General features: G+C 34.8%; 1 long non-coding RNA gene across 1 annotated transcript in view; it reads left to right on the plus strand.

Moving 5' to 3' along the window:
• Positions 1-1948: 1948 nt before the first annotated feature.
• LOC115030071 overlaps positions 1949-22700 on the plus strand; it is a 38537-nt gene continuing 17785 nt past the window's right edge. Inside the window, exon 1 of the long non-coding RNA XR_003835669.1 lies at positions 1949-2161. This is a non-coding gene — a long non-coding RNA (uncharacterized LOC115030071). The remainder of the gene's footprint in view (positions 2162-22700) is intronic.

The raw sequence follows: 22700 nt of genomic DNA on the forward strand, positions 1-22700 counted from the left end.
AATGCCTTACAGTTGGATCTCATGGAGGCATTTCCTCAACTGAAGCTCCTTTCTCTGTGATAACTCCAGCTGTGTCAAGTTGACACAAAAATAGCCAGTACACTATGTTAACATGATTTCTTGCACATTACTTGTGTATAGCTACCCCTTTAAATCTTATGTCACTTAGTAATTATTTTATAGATTTTTTTCCCCGCAGTGGTTCCAGAAAGCAAGGCTATTGGAAGAAAGAATAAAATGGGGATAGGAATACTCTCTGATGAGTCAGAAATATGAAACCTAAGAATAACCAGCAGGCTCAGAGTTTATCTAATTTGTATAGTTCTTCTTCTCCTGTATATTCCCTCTTGGTTTTTGATTGTTGTCTAGCTTTTTATTTATTAGGATAAATCCATAGGTTGACACATTCATATGTTTGTTTGCTTTTTTTTAAACTCATGAAATTACTTCACAGGACTATTCATATCCAGTGTCACAGTTAGCTTGTGGTCAAAAAGAGAAAAATTCAAAAAGTCCTTTTTGAATTGTTTTATTATCACACAAATGCAATCACAACATCAGTTGTAAAGTTCCCTTATGACTGATTGTAAAAAAAAAAAAAAAAAAAAAAAAAGATTTTGCTACTTTTCATACATTAAACACCAGGAAATATAGATAATATCTAAACTTTATAAGGAACTCAAGAAGTTAGAATTCAACAACCGGAATAATGCAATTAAAAAATTGGGTACAGAGCTAAACAGAATTCTCAACAGAAGAATCTCGAATAGCCGAGAAACACTTAAAGAAATGTTCAAAGTACTTAGTGATTAGAGAAAAGCTAATAAAAAAACAACTCTGAGATTCAAAATCTTATACCCATCAGAATGGCTAGGATCAAAAACTCAAGTGATAGCACATGCTGGCAAGGATATGGAGCAAGGGAAACACTCCTCCATTGCTGGTGGGAATACAAACTTCTATAACCACTTTGGAAATTCATTTGGTGGTTTCTCAGAAAATTGAGACTAGTTTTAGCTCAAGACCCAGCTATACCATTCCTGGGCATATACCCAAATGATGTCCCACCATATTACAAGGACACTTGCTCAACTATGTTCATAGCAGCTTTATTGATAATAGCCAGATACTGGAAATAACCTAGATGTCCCTCAACTGAAGAATAGATAAAGAAAATGTGGTACATCTACACAGCATACTCTTCGGCTATTTAAAACAAAGATATCACGAGTTTTGCAGGCAAATGGATGGAACTAGAAAATATCATCTGAGTGAGGTAACCCAGTCCCAAAAGGGCAAGCATGATATATACTCACTCATCAGTGAATATTAGCCATAAAATACAGGATACTCAAGTTACACTCCACAGACCCTACAAAACTAAACAAGAAGGAAGGCCTAAGAAAGAATGCTTGAATCTCACTTAGAAAGGGAAATAAAATAGTCATAAGAGATAGATGGAAGAAAGGAACATGGTGGGACCAGGGATGGAGAAAGAAACGAGGGAAGTTTCAGGATCAGGTGTGAGAAAAGACTGAGGAGATAACCAGATGGCCATGAGGCTGAATGGAAAACTGTAGTTGTTGGGGGATGTCCCAGAGACCTGGGATAGTGAAAGCTCCCAAGATCAATGGACATGATATAGTTGAGACTCACAGTAGTGGGGATATGGAAGCTGAAGAGGCCACCTCCTGTAGCCAGACAGGAATCCCAGTGGAGTGATCATGATTGGGACACCAACCTACCCACAAAACTATTGACCCAAAAATTATCTTGACAACAAGAAAAGCATGGACTGGGATGGAGCAGAGACTGAGGGAATGGCCAAGCAATAACCAGCCCAACTAGAGAGTCATCCAATTGGGCAAGCACCAATCTCTGACACTATTAATGATACTCTGTTTTGCTTTCAGACAGGAAGTTAGCATGGTTGTCCTCTGAGAGGCTCCACTCAGCAGCTGACTCACAGCCAAATATTGGATGGAGGTTGTGAACTCTTTGGAAAGTTGGAGGAAAGATTAAGGGCCAAGAATGGGTTAGAAGTACACAGGAAGACCAACAGAGTCAACTAACCTGGACCCTTGGGAGCTCTTAGAGTCTGAACCACAAACCAAAATGCATATACCGGCTAGACCTATGCCTCACCACACATATGTAGCAGGTGTGCATCTCAGTCTTCACATGGATCCAGAACTGTAGCAAGTGCTATCCATAAAACTGGTGCCTATCTTGTGGACAAACTAGGGTATCTTGTCTAGCCTCAGTGAGAGAAGAAGCACCTAGCCCTGTAGAGACTTGATGTGCCAGGGTCAAGGAATACAGGGGAGGGGGGAGGTCCACTGTCTCAGAGGAAAAGAAGAGAAGGGTGGGTGGACGAACTGTCAGAAGGGAACCAAGGGGGATGCAAAATTAATTAATTAATTAATTAATTAATTAATTAATTTTAAAAAGAAAAAGGCCACTAGAAGTTTGGATGATGTTTTTATAAGCACTGGCTATTTGAATTGTGGAGAGAAACATATCCTTTAATAGTAACCTCACTAATTTCTGGTTGGTTATGTGACATATATATATATATATATGTATATATGTATATATTTATATTATAGTTTCCTTTCTGTAATGAGAATAATAATACTCTGTGATACTGGAATATCACTTAAGAGCATGCCATAGAATATATATGCATCATAAGCATTTACTGTAACTACTATAAGCAAGAAAAACTAACAAAGAATGAAACAACACAGAGTTTTATTTTTTCCAATTGCCAAAATTCTCTCTTTCTGAACCATCTTGTGTCAGATGGCTGAAGAATGATTGCCTGAATTAATTAATTAATTGCTACCAATCAAACCCTAATAAAAGATATATTGGAAAAAAATTACTGTAATGATAATTTTATGTATCCTCTTAAAATGCAATAAATAAGATTTTTAAATCAATCACATTTATCTAGGAAAGTACTGTGTTATCTATGGTACATTATAGACCTGTCTGCCTAACTAAATTTTTGTTTATATTTCTCCCAAAGACAAAAAGAGGCATAAGTACTCTCACTTCTAAATTTTTGCTGTATAATCTTTGATTATTTATTTATTTATTTATTTATTTATTTATTTATTTATTTATTTATTTATTTGGTTTTCAAGACAGGGTTTCTCTGTATATAGCCCTGACTGTCCTGGAACTCACTTTGTAGACCAGGTGGGCCTCGAACTCAGAAATCTGCCTGCCTCTGACTCCAGAGTGCTGGGATTAAAGGCGTGCACCACCATGTCCGGCTTTGATTATTTTAATATCTGAGAAGCCTTTTCACCACAAATTTATGTAATAGGTTTGTATTTGGCCTCCCCTTTAATTAATACCATTAACTGAGTAAGCAGCTGTCAAAGAGATTTTTTTAGCCCTCCCTTGAGTAAGTCACAAAAATTCCATTACAGTATTTTATTTTTTTCTTATTTCATGATTGTTACACTGACTTTACCATTTCTTCTAAGAGCTGATTCTCTAGCTCATATTTTTATTAAATACCCCTATTCTAAGATTGGAGTGTTCTTGCATCATCTCATAAGATGATTTTGATTTTTAAATATTCAGAGTACTCAGATATTTGTGTAACTGTGTGTTTTTTCTTCCATCTTCTGCTTTAAAACACGTTCCCTTTTTATTATATAGTTCTTTTCCCTATTCAATTAGCATTTATTTTTATAGTTTCTAAAAAAAAATGAAGATATCTTGTCCATGAGATGCTGTTTTAATAGAACTTGTTTATACTAGGCAAATCATTCTAATAACATTTAACAGTTCTAATTTTATTTATTATAATTTCCTATAATATTGTTTCCTTGTGTTTTGCAGACAAGATTCATATTATTTCCTATGTTATAATGACAAAATTATGCATTTAACGCATTTTAAGCTGAATTGTTTCCATTAGCAAATCATATAACATGTATTCAGGATTAAGTGTGCTCATGAATGTACTACTTTTTATTAAAAATAAAGTTTCTAATCTACATAGTATGACAATAAATGATATATTTGTGTTAAAGCAGTATTTCTAGTTTCTTTTGAGGTTTTACTGTGACTTGAAACAGGATGAGGTCATTCAGATCTTAAGTCAGTTTTCTAATCTTACCGGTACTCTCATTTTTTAAAGTAGTGGGTGTGAACTATAGGTGAATACCTTCAGAATCATTTATTCTTCATCAGTGGAAGTTTGCTCTTCAAGTTTACCATTCAAGTGTGCGCATATGTTTTACCATCTCTGATGAAGCAATCACTTTCAATGAGCTCATCTGAAATTTGTTTTAAAATTTAAGGTGCTATATTCAATAGGCCTTCACACATTTTTTAATAAGTAGAATTCATGTTCATTTTGGTGATAATAAGGACTTGAAGTGGCTTTTATGATATCACTAAATAAAATATAAATTATAAACATATTAATAAAAATGGACAAAATGGCATAAAAATGAGCTATAAAATAAAGCCAAAAGATATAATTAATATACAAAATGCCAGTCATAAAGTACCAGTAAATCACTAGTAGAATGCAGATTTGACTCTGAGATTAAGCAAAATAATAAATACATATGTATGTATATTTACAAATATATATTCACATATATATAAATAGAATATATAAATCTATATTTAATATACACAATAGATTTTAATAAAATATGTATTTTATAATATATAAATGTATGTATATATGTGTATATATTTGCAAAATATATAAAGTGACTATAGCTTATGAAATTTCAGACTGGGAAAATCCTGTTGGCATGAGCATCAAAAGATATTCCTCATGAAGATCTTAATAAATTGATATAAAGTGTGAAATGTATTTATTTCAACATAATCCTAACACTAATTCAGAGATGTTTGCTTGTGGTTCCCTTTTAAATGATTAATTTTGACAATAATGCCAAACAATACTCATAGAAAAGTTTATAAATAACATCACCAATGAGAAATATTTTATCCAAGAATAAAATATGGCCACATTTGAAGAATGAATTAGTTTACAATTGTGACTCTAATGAGTATATATGTATATGCTTATACTTATAACACATATACAAAATATTAGGCATATTTTATTTATTATTATTTTTGTATTTAATCATTTGTAATTTTTAGTTCAAAACATTAGAAAGAATCCATTTCATACTCATATATCCTGAGGTGGTTATCTGAAATTTTGATACAGTAATGACCTTCTGCAAATATGGTGGTGGTACTATAACGCAACTCTTAAGGAATTTGAAGAGAGAATGGTCTCTGTTTGCAGTACTACCAGATTTACCACTGGCTTCTGTTTCTCAGAACAAGTGTAGAACAGCCCCTTTATTTGGGCAATGACAAATGTCCTGTTGATAAGCAGTGATACATTTGAGAAGTGTGGTGTTATCCTATGAAAGCCAGGCTTCACAGAAGGTTGCCTTGGAATTTGGCTATCAAGAATCAGTGCAGACCAGAATAGAGTTTGGTAGATTAGAGGCCAATGGCAGCACTTAACCTTCAAGGGAAAGGCAAACTTTACCTTAGATGCTGACTTTCAGGAACTCTAGGAAAAGAAAAGGATATCCAAACCCCAGTTCATGGTCTTTCTTTCAGATCAATGTAATATGAGATTACTTAATACTTGCTTCATTTATTTCTTTATCCCTGTAAATTGAAGTCCCTTTAAGATTTTATAACCTACACAGTCCTACACATTTTCATTATGGTGGTGCATAACTTTACCATAAAGTAAAACTTTTTCTAGTTTCTTACTTCCATTTTCCTTTTTAATAATGGAATCCACTTTGCTTATGATTATCCCACGAACTTTAGTAACAAAAGTCTTTCAGCTTCTCAATGAATTATTTGTTTACAACAATAATAATAGAGAGTAAAGAAATAACCATTTTGTATCTTTTAAAGTGGTCACTTACAAGTGCTTCCTTCACCTCAGATCCTTTTGCTAATTGAGAAAGTGAAAGAATAAAAGACGTTTATTAAGTAATAATGATACTGTATGAGTCACACTGGTAAATAAATAGCTAGATAAATTAATCATCACAAGTGTTCTGCTGCTCTGCTCAGTAAAATACTTTTATTAAGTACCTCTATGTGCCTAGTATAATGCCAAATGAGAAAAATCTGATTCTAAAACCTACGTGTGACTTGCTAGAGTTTACAGGACGATCTTACCCAATTTACACATCAACACTTGATTCTTGAAAAAATGGTTTTAGTTCCTAACATTGTCATAATTCTGGCCTTGTGAAACTTTCCAAATAAAGCAAATATACTGTAACCTCCCTCAGTCTTGAAGCAGGCTGATTCAGACTTTGCTGCCACTGAGTATGAGATCACCTGGGGTGGACCCTTGGATGGCTCTATTGTTCTGTCACCTGCTCTTCTCCAAGACACTGCTACCTGCTGAGAGGCCTTGGAGATATTCCTGAGACAGCATCCTGCTGTTCTGCCTACAGGCTGGCAACAGGCACCAAGAATGGATTGGCAGAGGATGGGCCTCCCTGCTTTATAAGCGCAGACTCTTAGTAAACTTGGGGGCCTTGAACAGAAACATGTCTTGGCCTCCATTATTTCTCTCACCATTTCCTTCCATACAGCTCCGGCCTCCCACTCAGGAACCCAGTTAGTGTGGCCACAGGAGGCTACAATATACAAATAAGACAGTACATGTTGGAGGAGCAACCATAGAAAAACTGAATAGGGAGGGCAATTTATCTTCAGTTTACCTTCTACTTTTTCTGTCTGTTTTCGTGCATCTGAGATCTTTGCTACCTGTCAAAAATCTGTGTGGTATTCCATTCCACACTACTCACTCACCTAAACTAAAGCTTATTGTATAATGTCTCTATCAATGTCTTTCTATCAGTGGATCTAGAAAACAAAATGGAATTTTTATTCCAAATTTGTGCCTTTATAGTTGGAAGATTAAAGACATTGCAATAAGTTGACATTTTAGTGTAGGACTATTTATTTCTTATAATTTGCAAATTACACTTATAAAGATAGAATGTTCCTAAAATCACTTTTCCATGAAACATACCTCCACATAGAAAAATCACATTTGTCTTGATAATCCTTAAGAATGTGTAGTGATATCATTTCCAAAGGATGTTCCAGCCTATCACAAGGACACTTGCTCAACTGTTCATAGATGCTTTATTCACAATAGCCAGAAACTGGAAAGAACCCGGATGTCCCTCAACTCAAGAATAGATTTAAAAAATGCATATTTACACAATGCAGTATTACTCAGATGTTAAAAACAATGACATCATAAAATTTCCAGGCAAATGTATAAAACTAGAAAAAGTAATCTCAAGTGAGGCAACTCAGACCCAAAAAGACAAACATGATATGTACTCATTTATAAATGAATGGTAGCTATAGAGTAAAAAAAAAAAAAAAACAAAAAAAAAAACATTCATGCTGCATTCCACAAACCCAGAGAGGCTAAGCAACAAGGAAAGCTTAAGTAGATATGCAAGGATCTCCCAGGGAAGTGGAAATAAAATAGATTTCACAAGTGGCCTTGGTAGGAGTGGGATTTGGAACATAAAGGATCAAATGTTGGGGAGGGAGAAAATACTGGGAGAAGCAACTGGAATTGGGAGGGGAGAGGTGAAACCCTAGTGCAATGGAAACTCTATGGAACCTGTAAGAGTAGCCTTAGCAGATACTCCTAGTAATGGAGTCTGAACTGCAATTTTCAGTAACCATTAAGGCCCAGAGTAGAGGGTTAGGACACCAACTCAGCCACAAAACCTTCAATCAACAAAGAGTACACTGGGACCAAAGCCTAGCATAATCTCATTAAAAATACCAAAGAAACTTCATCCAGTAACTGATGGAAACAGATGCAGAGTCCCACTGCTAAACATGGCCAAACATTAGGTGGAGCTCACAGAGTCCTATGGAGCAGGGGTAGGAAGGAACAGAGGAACCAGAGGGATTAAGTAGAATCAGCTGACTGGGACTCATGCAAACTTGCAGAGATCAGGGAGCCTGTAGGGGGTCTGACCTAGGTCTTCTGCATATATGTTATAGTTGAGTAGCTTGATGCTCTTGTGGAAATCCTAACAGTGGAAGTGGGACCTGTCCTTGACTCTTATGCCTAATTATGGTATCCTTTCCCTCCTACTGGGTTGCCTCATCCAACCTTGATTAGATGGTATTACCTGCTCTTATGGTAGCTTGTTGTGCCATATGTGGTTGATGTCACTGGGAGAATTGCTGTTCTCTGAGGAGAGGGGCAGAGTGAGAGGCTGGGGAGAGGGGATGGAGGAAAAACTGCAGTTAGTATGTAACATATGAGAGAAGAATAAAATAAATAAATAAGAATTTCTTATATCTTAAATTAGTGTACCTAAAACTGAAAAAAATGTACAGATGAAATAGGGTTCATAGTTATTATTTTATTATAAATAAAAAGTGTTGCAAGGACTAGAGAAAGTTAAAATTTATGAATGACCATAAAGAAAAGCATTGAAACTAACCATGGACTTATGCCTAGCTTGTGTCTGACTATTGCTGTAGACAGATTATAACAGGATAGGAAGACTACAAGTCATAACATCGCTATCTAACTTAAATCTAAGCAACACTAGGTAAAAATAGTGGTGTTTCTACCATCTTTAAAGCAACATGGAAACTTTTGGTTTCCTGGGAAAGTCAGTCATGTCCAATGATGCTCTGCTGGGGCATAGGGGCAAAAGGGTGTTTTGTTAAAGGAGGCATGTGAAAGGACACCTGATGTTTAGAAGGAATATAAATATGACCCCACAGACAGTGGGAGCTAGAGCATTGGTTCACTTTCCTCTACCTCACTATTCTTTGCTGACAACAAGCATGTATTGGTTTGCCTTACACTGCATTATTGAGCTTCCCTTGTAGTGACTTCATAGAGAGAAACTCACCAAAAATTTCTCCTGAGCTTTCTGGGGCTTCTTGCAGCTTCCATAGACTCAGGTGGTTGGTGGGCTTTGCGGTTTCTTCTAGATTGAACTGCTAATGATGATTCATATGTGGAGTCTGACAAATGGACTGGACTGCAGCTGCTGAATTGTATTTGGTATTTACTAATAGACTGGACTGAGAATGAGGAAGATTGGATTTGCCTCAAAAAACTATCTCTAAATAAGAACACTTCTGTATCCTAATAACCTTTCTTTTGCACTGCCTCTGGTGGTAGTGGGCTAGAGGGGAGGGTGAACCTTTATTAAAATAGGCTGTAAAAAATAATACCTACACTTGATGTTGCTAGGCTGTAGGCTGCTTTATGAAGCAGATTGAATTATCCTGGAAGACTCCGAACATCAAAAAGTCTTCATACTTTCTACCCAATTTGTAAGGTCTCAAGGAACAGACACTTTGCAAAATCTGTGAAATTTTAATAACAGTCTAAAGAGACTGGATGAAAATGAGCAGCCACTCCCCTTTGAACACGGTCATTATCACACAGCTACTGTGCTTAGTTCCTGGAAGTAGAATAATGATGCTGAATGGGACATGATTGGATGATTGAGGTCATCTTCTGCAGTTTCATAAGCAGTTTCTTGTTTAAATACTCAGTCAAAATCCTCTGCAGACATAATTGATGTGAAAAGAGGATGACGTTCTCTTTGGGTTGTCAGAGCATGTTGTTCTGCCACCTGCCTTTTAGTTACATATCTAAAGCTTAGCAGTTTCCTAATAGACATCTGTTGACTCACAATGGTAACTTTTCTAGAATTTGATTGAACGTGTTACAGTTTTGTTTTCAAGCACTTAACTGCATATCCATGTCTAAGTACAAAAATACATTCCCTGTCTTTAAAGAAACATTGAGAAACATAAGAAAATACCAAACTTGTATTATTTGCTTTTAAGTCCTTTCAGAACTTGTTTGTTCTATATATGTACAGAAAATTTCAGATACTGAAAACAATTTGGTCTCACTTTTGCCTATTTATTATTTCACATATAAAATAATTTAATAAACATGTAAGATAGCATGAATATGCCTATATTCACTCTTTAGAAATGCAAAACAATGAATTCTTTCCATGAATCTCATGTATGGTTTTCCCTAACTCTAACTCTTTCCTTATCCACCCCTCAAGGTAGCCATTCTCTGAAACAATATAGTAACTTTTCTGTCCATTTTTTCTTATACTTGATGGTGTATCTTAAATAATGGAAATGCACTATAAGAATATTTGTGTAATTTTCTCTTGCATTCTAGGTTCTGTTTATTACAATCTGCTGTGTTTAAATGCATATGCTTCATGATTTCACTTTTCTGTTGTATTGCATTATTATATATATGATTCATAACACTTTCAATATCAATGAGTAGTTTACAAAGCATTGTGCCTAATATTTTTACTGATATTTCTTTTTTAAAAATGTACAAATATTTTTCTGAACTCTCAACCCAAATTGTAGTGGACTGATTCATGTTCATGATGTATAGAAAAGAAATCATAAGTGACATGGAGCATTTGAAGGACTCATCTTTCGATGACTGCTATCTATCTTTTTCAGAATTTGGCAGGATTACTTCAAAAGATGTCAAATGATGAATATTTACAAGCATTTTTGATATTTTATTTTATGTTTCGCAGATTTGTACCACAAAATCTTCTTAGTATACATGCATGTGTATGCATGCATGTGTGTGTACATGCACACATGTACATGTATGTGTCTCTGTACACAGGAACATATTGGTGAGGTACTAAAATCGTAAGGGAAGGCAGAGTTGCATGTTGAACCTCCATCTTCCTTTCCATCACTTTTCAACATGACACAGTATGATGTTAAGGGAAATATGTCAATATTATATCCATTTCTTTGCTGTTGTGTTTAAGCACATTAATAAAAATTAACTATATTAGTTGTTAAAAGCTATTTTATTATCAATTTTTCTTCAGAAGATAAATTTCCACTTTTAGATTTTATGTTTACCCCCTTCATCTTATTTCTTTGGCTATGATAGGAAAATATAAGTACCTACTATTTACTTCAGTTTGAAAAATTACTCAAGATGATGTAATTTCAAATATTAGAAACACATAGTAAAGAGAAAAATGAAGAACAAAATATTAAGGGATAAAGAAAGAATGAATGCAGGTAATGAATAAAATGACTTAATATTTTTAGTACTTATTTCTAGTGATGAATAAGTACCTTAAAAAAAAACAGATAGTGAAAGTGTAAAATCCAATATAAAGCTTCATAGATAGAGAAGGGCTCTTCTAACTGTATAGAATTTCACTGAGGTGAATAGACTTTGGGACTTAGCTTAATTTTGTTAAGTGTCCCTTATTTAGTTTGTGCATTTTAGTTAAAAATAATGTTTCTAAATATAAAAACAAATATACTTTATTTTTATTTTATGACTTCGATTTTTTTTTTAATCTTTAATACCAACTTTGGACTTAATTGAATATTGTATGTTTTTTTTAAACCTTCGGAATGTTTTACTGTCTCAGAATTTTGTTTAATTTTTCTTTCTTTCTTTCTTTTTTCTTTTTTTTTTTTTGACAAAAACCTATTATATATCCCTGAGTGGCCTGGAACTTACTATGTAGACCAGCCTGGCCTTTAAATTGTGACAAACCTTTACCCTTTTCTCCTAAATGCTGGGATTACAGGAATATAAGTATGAGCGACCACATTTGACTTCTGTATTTCATTTATCTTTCCTCCCTTATACCTGGTAGTGTTCTGGGAAATATTAACAATGAGCTTTCAAAGAAAAAAGGGGGTTCTGGTTCATATCGTGCTCAGAGTTATCTACATATCAACCTACTAAACTGGCAAATGCCTCAGATTTTAACAGCTGACTTTTGTAGACTTATGAACTAGTTCCAACATTTCCAGATCATATCTGTTATTTGAGGATCTAATAGGTCCCACAATTATGTTTTCCTCCTAAATAAACCTCCCCTATGACCTAATTCTGTCTTCAAGAAGGTTGCTACTCTATGATCTTACCTACTTTATAGCCATTGTTTTCCTCCCAACCCTGTCATTTGACAGACAGACTAACCTGAGAAAAGTTACACAGATAAAAATTTAGGAAATGGTAGATAATGTGGAAGAATATATCCTCAAAAGAAAAGTTGGTAGAATAAGAAAAATAATGAGAGTTTGGAGATAAAATGTTTGATGCAGATTAGGAATACTAGATTGGAGCAATACTTAGTAAAGAGGATTAATGGTAAAGGAAAGTTCACTGAGTTTCCAGAAGACATACAGGAAGATCAGAGAAGAAACACAGTGGTTTGTTAGTGCCTCACATGGAGCAGTGAGTAAATAAAAATTTGGAAGTTTGGGGACCTAAGATGTAGCACAAAAATTAAGAACACTTGCTTCCGTTCCAAAGGGCACATGTAAGATTCCATGTACCCATGTCAGGCAGTTCAGAACTGTCTGTAACTCCAGCTCCAGGGGGAATCTAGCTTTCTTGCTTCTTGGTGCACATGTATGTATAAACACATATCCACACATGACATACACACACCTACCCATATTTTTAAATATAAAATACATTTTAGAAAGAACCTAGAAGTTTTGATGACCCAATAATTTTACATGCTTGGCATGGATCCAAGCATATAAAATATATAAGCATGACAAATTGGACTAACCACAAGTCACAACAAATATGCCAGGTAGTCATTTGTCAGTTACTTCATGCCAGACTAAGGAGCATTGATTGTACCAAATTCTCTATAGAGGAAACTAGCAAAGAAATAGATTGAGGGAGTTCTAAATTGGAGAATAAGCCCAGCACAAGTATTTTCTTTTATTTCATTTTATTTCATGTTGTTTTGTTTTTCAGGTATATTGCTCAGTAAGTGACAGCATCAGTTTCCGTGAAAAAATTGAGTTTTGAGATAGAAAAAGCCCTTCCCCTACTTGCTGTGTGTTTTCCTGGAAAGTGCTTAGTGTTACATAATTGTCACTTGCAGGCTTACCTCTGTGCAGACACTGAACTGCTGGCTTTATATGGTCTTTGAATTCATTTCTCCCGAGTCTTGAGTCACTTGCTCTAGTGTTTAACCCTTCCCATTGTTGTTACACTTTTTGATAATTTCCCATTTGAATTTAATACCTATTAATATTAGGGAAATGGAAAAAATCTCTATTGCATTTTCTTTCCCACGCTAGCAACACTCTGTGTGTTTTTCTTCCTGCTTTTCTAATGTGCTTTGTGTGCTGGCTTCCTCTGTTTCTTTTCTACTCAATAACTTTTTCCTCTGTGTAAATGTGCTTTGCTCCCTCAATAGCATTTATGTCTCCACTATTTACAGCCAAACATTGGATTGAGCGTGGGGACCCCAATGGGGAAGTTAGGGCAAGGAGTGTAGGAACTGAAGGGGTTTGCAACCTCATAGGAAGAATAACAATATCAACCAGCCAGACCACCTGAAATTCGTAGGGTCTAAACTACTAACCCAAGAGTACACATGTGGGTACCCATGGCTCCAGCTGTATATGTAGCAGAGGATTGCCTTATCTAGCATCACTGGGAGGGGAGCCATTTGATTCTGTGGAAGTTTGATGACCCAGGATAGGCAGGAGTGGACTGTCGCATAGGAAAGAAGTATATTTACCCACTGAACCATCTTACAAACCCCTTAGTTCTCCATAGTTCTTTTTTAATTAATGACATTTTTCCATAAAATACAATATGAACATGATTTGCCTTTCCTCAATATATCTTACATCCTCACCACTCATCCATCCACACACCCAACTCACTGCCATTCTTTCTCTTTCATTTTAGAAGTCAAACAGCAATAAAACAGCCACCCACCCACACACTCAGAAAACAAAAACAAAGAAAAAATACAATTAAAAAGAAAATAAAATTAGAAAACATAATATACATGCGAAAGACAAAAAAGAAAACAAAACAAAGCAGTATGGGTCAATAAAAAAGTTCTATGAATATGCCATTGAGTTCATTTGTGTTGGCCATCTACTTCCAGGTGGTAGGTACACCCCTAAGTGTCATTAAGACACCCAATAAGATTCCAATGGAGAAAACTAGTTGCTTATAAATTGAAGATAGCTTCTTGGTTACGGGCTGGAAACCCATGTCCACTTCCTCCTCTCCACACTGGAATCCATCTGTCTTGAACATGTATAGGTCCTGTGTGAGCTACCACACTCTATGTGAGATCATAAATGCATTGGTCTATACCTGTTGTCTAGTAGACACTGTTTCCTTGTTACCCATCATTCTGGCTCTTATAATCTTTCCACCTCATCTTCTGAATAGATTCCTGAGGTCTGAGTGGAAGTTTGATGAAGGCATCCCAATATGGTACTGAGTGTTCCAAAGTCATCCAATTTGGCACAGTGTCCAGTTGAGGATCTTCGTGTTAGTTCTCATCTCCTGTATGGAAGAAAATTCTCTAAACATGGCTGAGTGAGACATTGACCACTGGGTGTAAAAGGATATTCTTACAAGTCATTTTATTGCTATCTTCATTTAGCACAATAATATTTGGGTTTCTCTTAGGCCTAAAGCCTATCTAGTCTCATGTTATTTTCCAGCTCACCAGTGTCAAAAATAGGTTCCATTTTGGGGAATGGGCCTTAAATCCAATCAGAGAAAAATTGATTACCCCCACAAAGTTTATGACACTGTTGTACCAGTGTATCTTGCATAAAGTTCACTGTTGTGGATCACAGTGTTTGTAGCTGGGTAATGGTTAAGAGTTCTTTTATAGTATCATGCAGAATACCTCCCCATACCATGAGCACTTGTTAAAAGGGATAAAGGCACTAGTTAGGCACCAGATTGACTTCTATGTGTTTGATGACATATAAGTGTTCTCTCCATCAGTTTGTGAGGAGAAGCCAATAGCTTTAATAAAAACAGGAAATATTTGGAGGTTTCCATGAAATCCTTTGGCTAATGACTTAACAATATGTAACCCATTAGTGTGAGTAAAATCTTTTACTTGATAGTGAAAGATGTCTTTTTCGTACATTCTCTCCCTCAGTATTTGGTGACTTCATTTAGATTTATTACATATATGACCCCTCAAATGACCCTGAGTGTTAGTTATTCCTCTACTGATCCCCTCTCCTGCACATATCCTCCCATTTAGTTCCCCACCTTATCACTCTATAACTATGTATTATATTTCCCCTTTTAGAGATTCTTCCCCCTCCAAACCCTTACTTACTTGATATGAAACCTCTGTAGTTATACAGATTATAGCATTCATATTGAAAGCTGCAAAATTTGCATCTGCATTTAAAAGAAAACATTTAATATTTGTGGGGGGTTTTGGAGTCTGGATTGCATTACTTGGATATTTCTTTCTTACTTTTATTATGTATCTGAAATTTTCATAATTTCATTTTTAATAGCTGAATATTTTCTATTATATAGATCTACCATATTTTCATTATCCACTACACAGTTGATGACTATATATTGTTTACAATTTCCACCTATTTATGAACATAGCAGCAATGATAATGGATCCCTGAAGTAAGATGTAGAGTCCTATAGATGTATGCCCAAGAATGGGACAGCTGTATCTTGAGGTACATCTATTCCTAGGTTCCTGAGAAACCACTTCATTTATTTCTATAGAGGCTATACAAATCCCCTTACCTACATCTTCACCAACATGGACTTTCATTTTATCATTAATCTTTGCTATTCTATCTGGTATAAAATGAAATTTCAAAATAGATTTGATTTTTCACTTCCCTAATAACTAAAGTTGTGAATGTTTTGTTTTTCAGCCATGTGAATTTTATCTTTTCAGAATTTTCTGCCTAAATCTGTACCTCATTTTAAAATTGAGATATTTGTTTTCTTGATATCATTATTTTTAATTCTTTATAAATTTTAGATATTAACCCAGATATTTTCCAATTCTGCTGCTTTTTCCCATAATTGTGTCCTTTGCAGTACAAATGTTTCTCAGTTTCATGAGGTCCCATTTAGTAATTCTTGATCTTAGTGCCTGTGCTAACTGTGTACTTAAATATACTTAAAGTATATCTCAGAAAGATTTTCCTATGTTAATGACTTTAAGTATATTCCCCATATTCTTTTATGTCATATTTGGGGTACCTGGTCTTATAATTGGGTCCTTGAGTCATTTAGAGTTGAGTTTAGTGCATTGTGACAATGTGGATCTATTTTTATTCTTCTACATGTAGTCATCCATTTGGGTCAGCACCATTTGGCGAAGATGCTGTCTTTTTTCTTACTGTATAAAACTTGCTTCTTTATCAAAAATCAAGTGACCATAGGTGTGTGGCCTTATATCTGCACCTTCAATACAAGTTAAATATATGATTTTATGCCAATACCAATCTGTTTGTGTTGCTCTGTCATACAGCTGGAAGTCAGGGATGATATCTTCAGAAATTCTTTTATTATTCAGGATCATTTTAATTATCCTCTCTGTGTGTGTGTGTTTCCCTATGAATCTGAAAATTTTCTAAGGTCTGTGAAGAATCATGTTAAAATTTTAATAGGAATTGTATAGAATATGTTGATTGCTTTTGGCAGGGTTGCCATTTTTACTATATTAATCCTACCAATTCATGAAAATGGGAGATCTTTCCATCTTTTTGTGTCATCTTCAATTTCTTTCTTCAAGACTTAGAATTTTTAATATGCAAGTCTGTCACCTGCTTGGCTGAAGTTGTCCCAGATTTTTTTGGAGGATATCATGAAAGTATTTTATTTCTTCCTCAGTCCATTTGTCAGTTTTACTTTAAAATGCTACTGATTATTTTGTATTAATTTTGCACTGTGCTACATTTCTGGAAGAGTTTTTCAGCTATAGAAGTTTCCTGCCCTGTGGGTGCAACAACAATATGGACTAACCAGTACCCCAGAGCTCTTGACTCTAGCTGCATATGTATCAAAAGATGGCCTAGTCGGCCATCACTGGAAAGAGAGACCCATTGGACACGCAAGCTTTATATGCCCCAGTACAGGGGAACGCCAGGGCCAAAAAGTGGGAATGGGAGGGTATGGGGGACTTTTGGGATAGCATTGGAAATGTAATTGAGGAAAATATGTAATAAAAAAATATTAAAAAAAAGAAGTTTCCTGCCAAAGTTTTTGGTGTTGCTTATGTATACTTTCATATCATCTGCAAATAAAGACACTTTAACTTCTTTCCTTCCCATTTGTATCCCCTGGTCTTCTTCTTCTAGCTAAGACTGCAATTAGTATATTGAATGGGTTTGTAGAAAGTTGGCAACCTTGTCTTGTCCCTGATTTTAGTGGAACTGCTTTGAGTTTCAGAATTGTTCCACTTAGGTTTATGTTGATGGTGGGCTTTCTGTAAACAGCCTTTATTATATTGAAGTATGACCCTCCAAACTTTAATCTTTCCATAATTTTTATCATGAAGATTTTGTAAAAGACCTTTTCTGCATTAGAAGTGATAATGTAGTTTTTGTCTTTCTTTGTGTTTATGTGGTGAATTAAGTTTATTCATTTATATATGTTGAGCAATCCCAGCATTTCTGGGATAAAGCCAACTTGATTTTGGTAGATGATCTTTTTGATATCTTCAAGAGAATATTTTCATCTATATTAATAAAGGACATTTATGTATAATCTATGAAAAATAAGAAGGCTTCTTGGGGAAGAGCAGGATCCCTAGGTTGTAACAGGTATTTTAAGGAAAATCCTTTCATGGAAGAAAGCAAGTAAGTTGTCAACATTATTATAGGCATGTTGCATTCCAAAACTGATTTGGAACTGCAGAGAATTACTCAATAGTTAAGAGCACTTGCTGTGGTGTCAGAGGATGTATGTTTGGTTCCCAGAACATACTCTCTGAAACTCCAGTTCTATGGGATCCAATGGCTTCTTCTCCCCTCCCCCAAGCAACAGGCACATATGCAGGACACAGATATACATGCAAAAATAATACCATATACATGAAATACAACTAATATTTTAAAGCATCAATTCAATATCTCTTTTAAAAATTGATTAATCAGCAAGGGGCTTAAATATATCGAATATGTTTAAATCAGGAATTTATAATGAAAACAAAAAAATTTGGTGACCTTTATAACATAATTAAACTTTAATGCACAATTTTATAGTTTATTAAATAAATGGAAGGAATGCAGAATATATATTTTTCTTTCTTTCATAAATTACATTTTAGTATGATCAAAATATTATTAAGAAAATTTTCTCTTTATAGAGGAATTCTTTAATATGGAAAACATGATAAAATTGAAATATCATCAATTTTAAAACCCTACTATATTATTATATTTAAAATACGCATAATCAGATTTGATTATCTCTCTTATGAAAAGTAACTTAGTCACTTTCTTTTTGTTTGAGACAGAGTTTCTCTGTGTAGCCCTGGCTGTCCTGAACTCACCCTATAGACCAGGCTGGCCTCAAACTCAGAAATTGGCCTGCCTCTGCCTCCTAAGTGCTGGGATTAAAAGGCATGCACCACCACTGCCTGGCAAAAAGCCACTTTTGCAATCATGAAAATGTCTGGACAAAAAGAAAAATTTAGGTTTGTTAAAACTTTTTTCACTTGCTACTAATTTTGTAGCAAATTCAGAAGACATGGGGACACTTAGAGCAAATACTTCAGTGATACAATCGGTAAAACCATGATAAACTAAGGGACAAGAGTGTTAAGTTCTTGAAATAAATGAAGGAAAAAGATTATACAGAGAGATAATCTGTACATTTAGATTTCTAGTACTTTCAGTATGAAGATATCATTTGTGTAGTAAATAAAACACTGAAATATTTTTCAGTATTTTCAGTAAAGAGAATAAAGTACTGAAGTAAAATAAAATACCCAGTGTAACCATAAAAATTGGAGAAAGTAAAAACAGGAAGGGGTATTGGAGGTAGCCAGTATCAAATATTACAGAACATTCTAATGCTCCAGGAGCTGAAATGATAAACCATCAAGGTCCCTTTCAAAAAAAATCATTTCCTTTGTGATTTGAGATGTCTTCTTGTCCTTGGTTTTAAGTCCAAGGATTTCTTAATAAAATTCAGAAACTTTATTTTCATCTCAGGTTCTTTAGGAAACCTAACTTGACATTTCCAATGAATAAAATACAGAAATAGTACAAGGACAAGGTAATAATGAGATTATTTGTATTTGAAAAGCCTCTGCACAACAAAAATAAGATATTAGAAGCAAAGTACAAACCAGGAAAGCTATCTACAAATATTACTTCAAATTATATTTCTAACATTTAAAGAACTTTGAAAAATTGAATGGAAAAACACTACCTGAATTTCAAAATAGACAAACAATGTGTATTCAGGATTTACTGTATGAGAAAAAGAATCTATTTTCAATTAAAGGGGGCAAGAACAATGTTTCCATAAGATCAGGCTGTAGATAAGCCTGTAAGGCATGTGTTTAATTACCTATTGATGGGATAGAGCCCAATGTAGGCAAGAACTCTGCCAGACCAGTGGCACTGGTTTCTTCTGGTGTGTCTAGCCTGGTGCCCTGAGCAGGCCTTGGGCACAAACTCCGCAGCCAGCGCCACAGCACCCAGAGTCAGCTTCACTCCCAAGTGCTCTAAAATGCCCAGGATCAGAGGATCCCAGGATCCCAGGATTCCAGGATCCCAGGAGCTGGGTGACACCAGGATCTCAAGGTCCCAAAGGCAGCTTGACTCCCAGGAGGTCAGACACACCCAGGATCTCAGGACCACAGAGACAGCTTGACTTAGAGGAGTTCTGACACAACCATGATCACAGGAAAGATAGGTGCCAGTCAGACATAGCCAGGGCAGGTATCACTAGAGATAACCAGATGTTGGGAGGCAAGCATAAGAACATAAACAACAGAAATAAAGGTTACTTAGCATCATCAGAACCCAATTCTCCCACCATAGTAAGTCCTGGATACCCCAACACACTTAAAAAGCAAGATTCAGATCTAAAATCACTTCTCATGAGGATGATAAAGGACACTAAGAAGGACGTAAATAACCCTCTTAATGAAAAACCAGAGAACACGGGTAAACAGCTAGAATCCCTTAAAAGGGAAAGCCCTTAAAGAGTTGCAGGAAAACACATTCAAACAGGCGAAGAAAGGAATCAAAACCATCGAGGATCTAAAAATGGAACTAGAAACAATAAAGAAATCACAAAGGGAGATAACCCCGGAGTTAGAAAACCTAGGAAAGGGATCAGGAGTCATAGATGCAAACATCACCAACAGAATACAAGAGATAGAAGAGAGAATTGCAGGTGCAGAAGATCCCATAGAAAACATGGACACAACAGTCAAAGAAAACACAAAAAGCAAAAAGCTCCTAATCCAAAACATCCAGGAAATCCAGGACACAATGAGAAGACCAAACGTTAGAATAATAGGTATAGAAAAGAGTGAAGATTCCCAACTTAAAGGGACAGTAAATCTCTTCAACAAAATTATAGAAGAAACCTTCTATAACCTAAAGAAAGAGATGCCCACGAACATACAAGAAGCCTACAGAACTCCAAATAGTTTGGAACAGAAAAGAAATTCCTCCTATCACATAATAATCAGAACACCAAATGCACAAACAAAGAAAGAATTTTAAAAGAAGTAAGGGGAAAAGGTCAAGTAAAATATAAAGGCAAACCTATCAGAATTACACTAGACTTCTCACCACAGTCTATGAAAGCTAGAAGATCCTGGGCAGATGCCATATAGATCCTAAGAGAACACAAATGCCAGCCCAGGCTACTATACTCAGCAAAACTCTCAATTACAATAGATGGAGAAAACAAGATATTCCATGACAAAACCAAATTTATACAATATCTTTCCACAAATACAGCCCTAGAAACGATAATAGATGGAAACACCAACACAAGGAGTGAAACTACACCCTAGGAGAAGCAAGAAAGTAAATTTTTAACAAACCCACACAAACATAATTCCACCTATAACAAAAAAATTAACAGGAAGTAACAATCACTTTTCCTTAATATCTCTTAATATGAAAATCAATATTACCAACATATCCTAATCAACTGAAATTCAAAAATATGATGAATTAGAAATTTGTTAGCTGTCATCCCATGGTCTCTCTAATTTGGTAATGAGAGAAATAGGTACAATCCATATACACTTTCTGTTTGTGTGTACATGACAGGGTCTTTCTGTGTGCCACATAATGGTCTTGAAATCATGCTTCTCCTATCTCAGCCTCTCCATTAGTAGGATTGTTTTTTTTTTTTTTTTTGATGTTTTTACACTATACTGTGGTTTTCAGAACAGCTTACATATTTCAAAATTTGTTATGCAGCCAAAAGAAATGTAGAGAATTAATTTGGGAGGTGGCTTATAAGAGAACAGCAAAGAGTGAGACTGAAGTCTTTGCTTGATATTTATAATTATTGTATCTATTTTGAAGGAGAGGACTTTATAAGTTACTCTTATTCTGACATGAATGCTTTTCAAAATCTCATAGCCAATGAACCAGAATCTTACCCTCCAAGCAGAACCATTGTTCATTGAAACAGTTGATGAATGACTTCATGGATAGACCATCTTAATATACACACCATTTCTTAAATGAAAGTAACCTGTTCCCTGAGGGTTGAGAATGATAATAGTCATTAAATTCAAATAGCTTTGATTGTAGCAGGAAATCTATGTCCAAAAGTCGTGCCTACAATTCATTCCTTGGTGCAGCAGAACTGTCAGCTCTTAGCTTAACTACTATGGAGATAAAAATCCTTTGGTGATATGAGGGACATCCAGGTAGAGCCTTATCAAAATGAACTCCAGTGTCCAAAAACTGTTATTATTTTGTGTTTGTACCACAATAAGAGCAAAGATTTTAAGCTCTACTAAAAACAAAACAAACAAACAAACAAAACTATTTTATCTCTTTATGTTCATTAAAAACTAATAGTGATATATTATTTTAAAATATCATACAGTTAACATATTTGGAGATTTTGAAATTTATATTGAGAAACATGTATTTTAACCTGCTGTAGACAAACATCTACATAAGACTGTTCAATTGATTGTTGTTTTATATCAAACAACTTTTATAATACTATTTTTATTGTTACAATATTTTATAAATTTTAAGGAATATGATAAAAAATGAAAGGTATTACAGGTTTTGAAGAGGGGGGGATCTCCCGGAGGAGATGGGGTACAAGAGGCAAAGAAGAATGTGATGTAAGTCCATTTTGTCAAAATATGTTTTTAAATGTTAACAAATTCAGATAAATTGAAATTATGTAATTTTTCTCATAATGCAGTAAAACTTAAACCAAAAAAGAAAAACCTACTCTTTTTTGAAGAAACTACAATTGCTAAACTTTAGTTTCTTAACTATATATTTCTTAAATATAAATGAAAATATATAATATAAATATAAAATGTACAATATAAAAATAAATATAAATAAATAAAATTCTGGAATATAAAACTCCTAAATACTTTTAAAAAGGGAATGGCAAGTATGGAACACCAGAATGTAGAGTAAAAGGCCATGAAATAATATCCCCTATACAGTATAAAATTAGTATAAATCACATCAACTGTTGTTACCTATCCAGGGTATATTATAAGCTGGAAAGAAACCAGATGTCCCTCAACAGAAGAATGGATACAGAAAATGTGGTACATTTACACAATGGAGTACTACTCAGCTAT

The sequence above is a fragment of the Mus caroli genome, chromosome X (assembly GCF_900094665.2).
Source record: "Mus caroli chromosome X, CAROLI_EIJ_v1.1, whole genome shotgun sequence".
Lineage (NCBI taxonomy): Eukaryota > Metazoa > Chordata > Mammalia > Rodentia > Muridae > Mus > Mus caroli.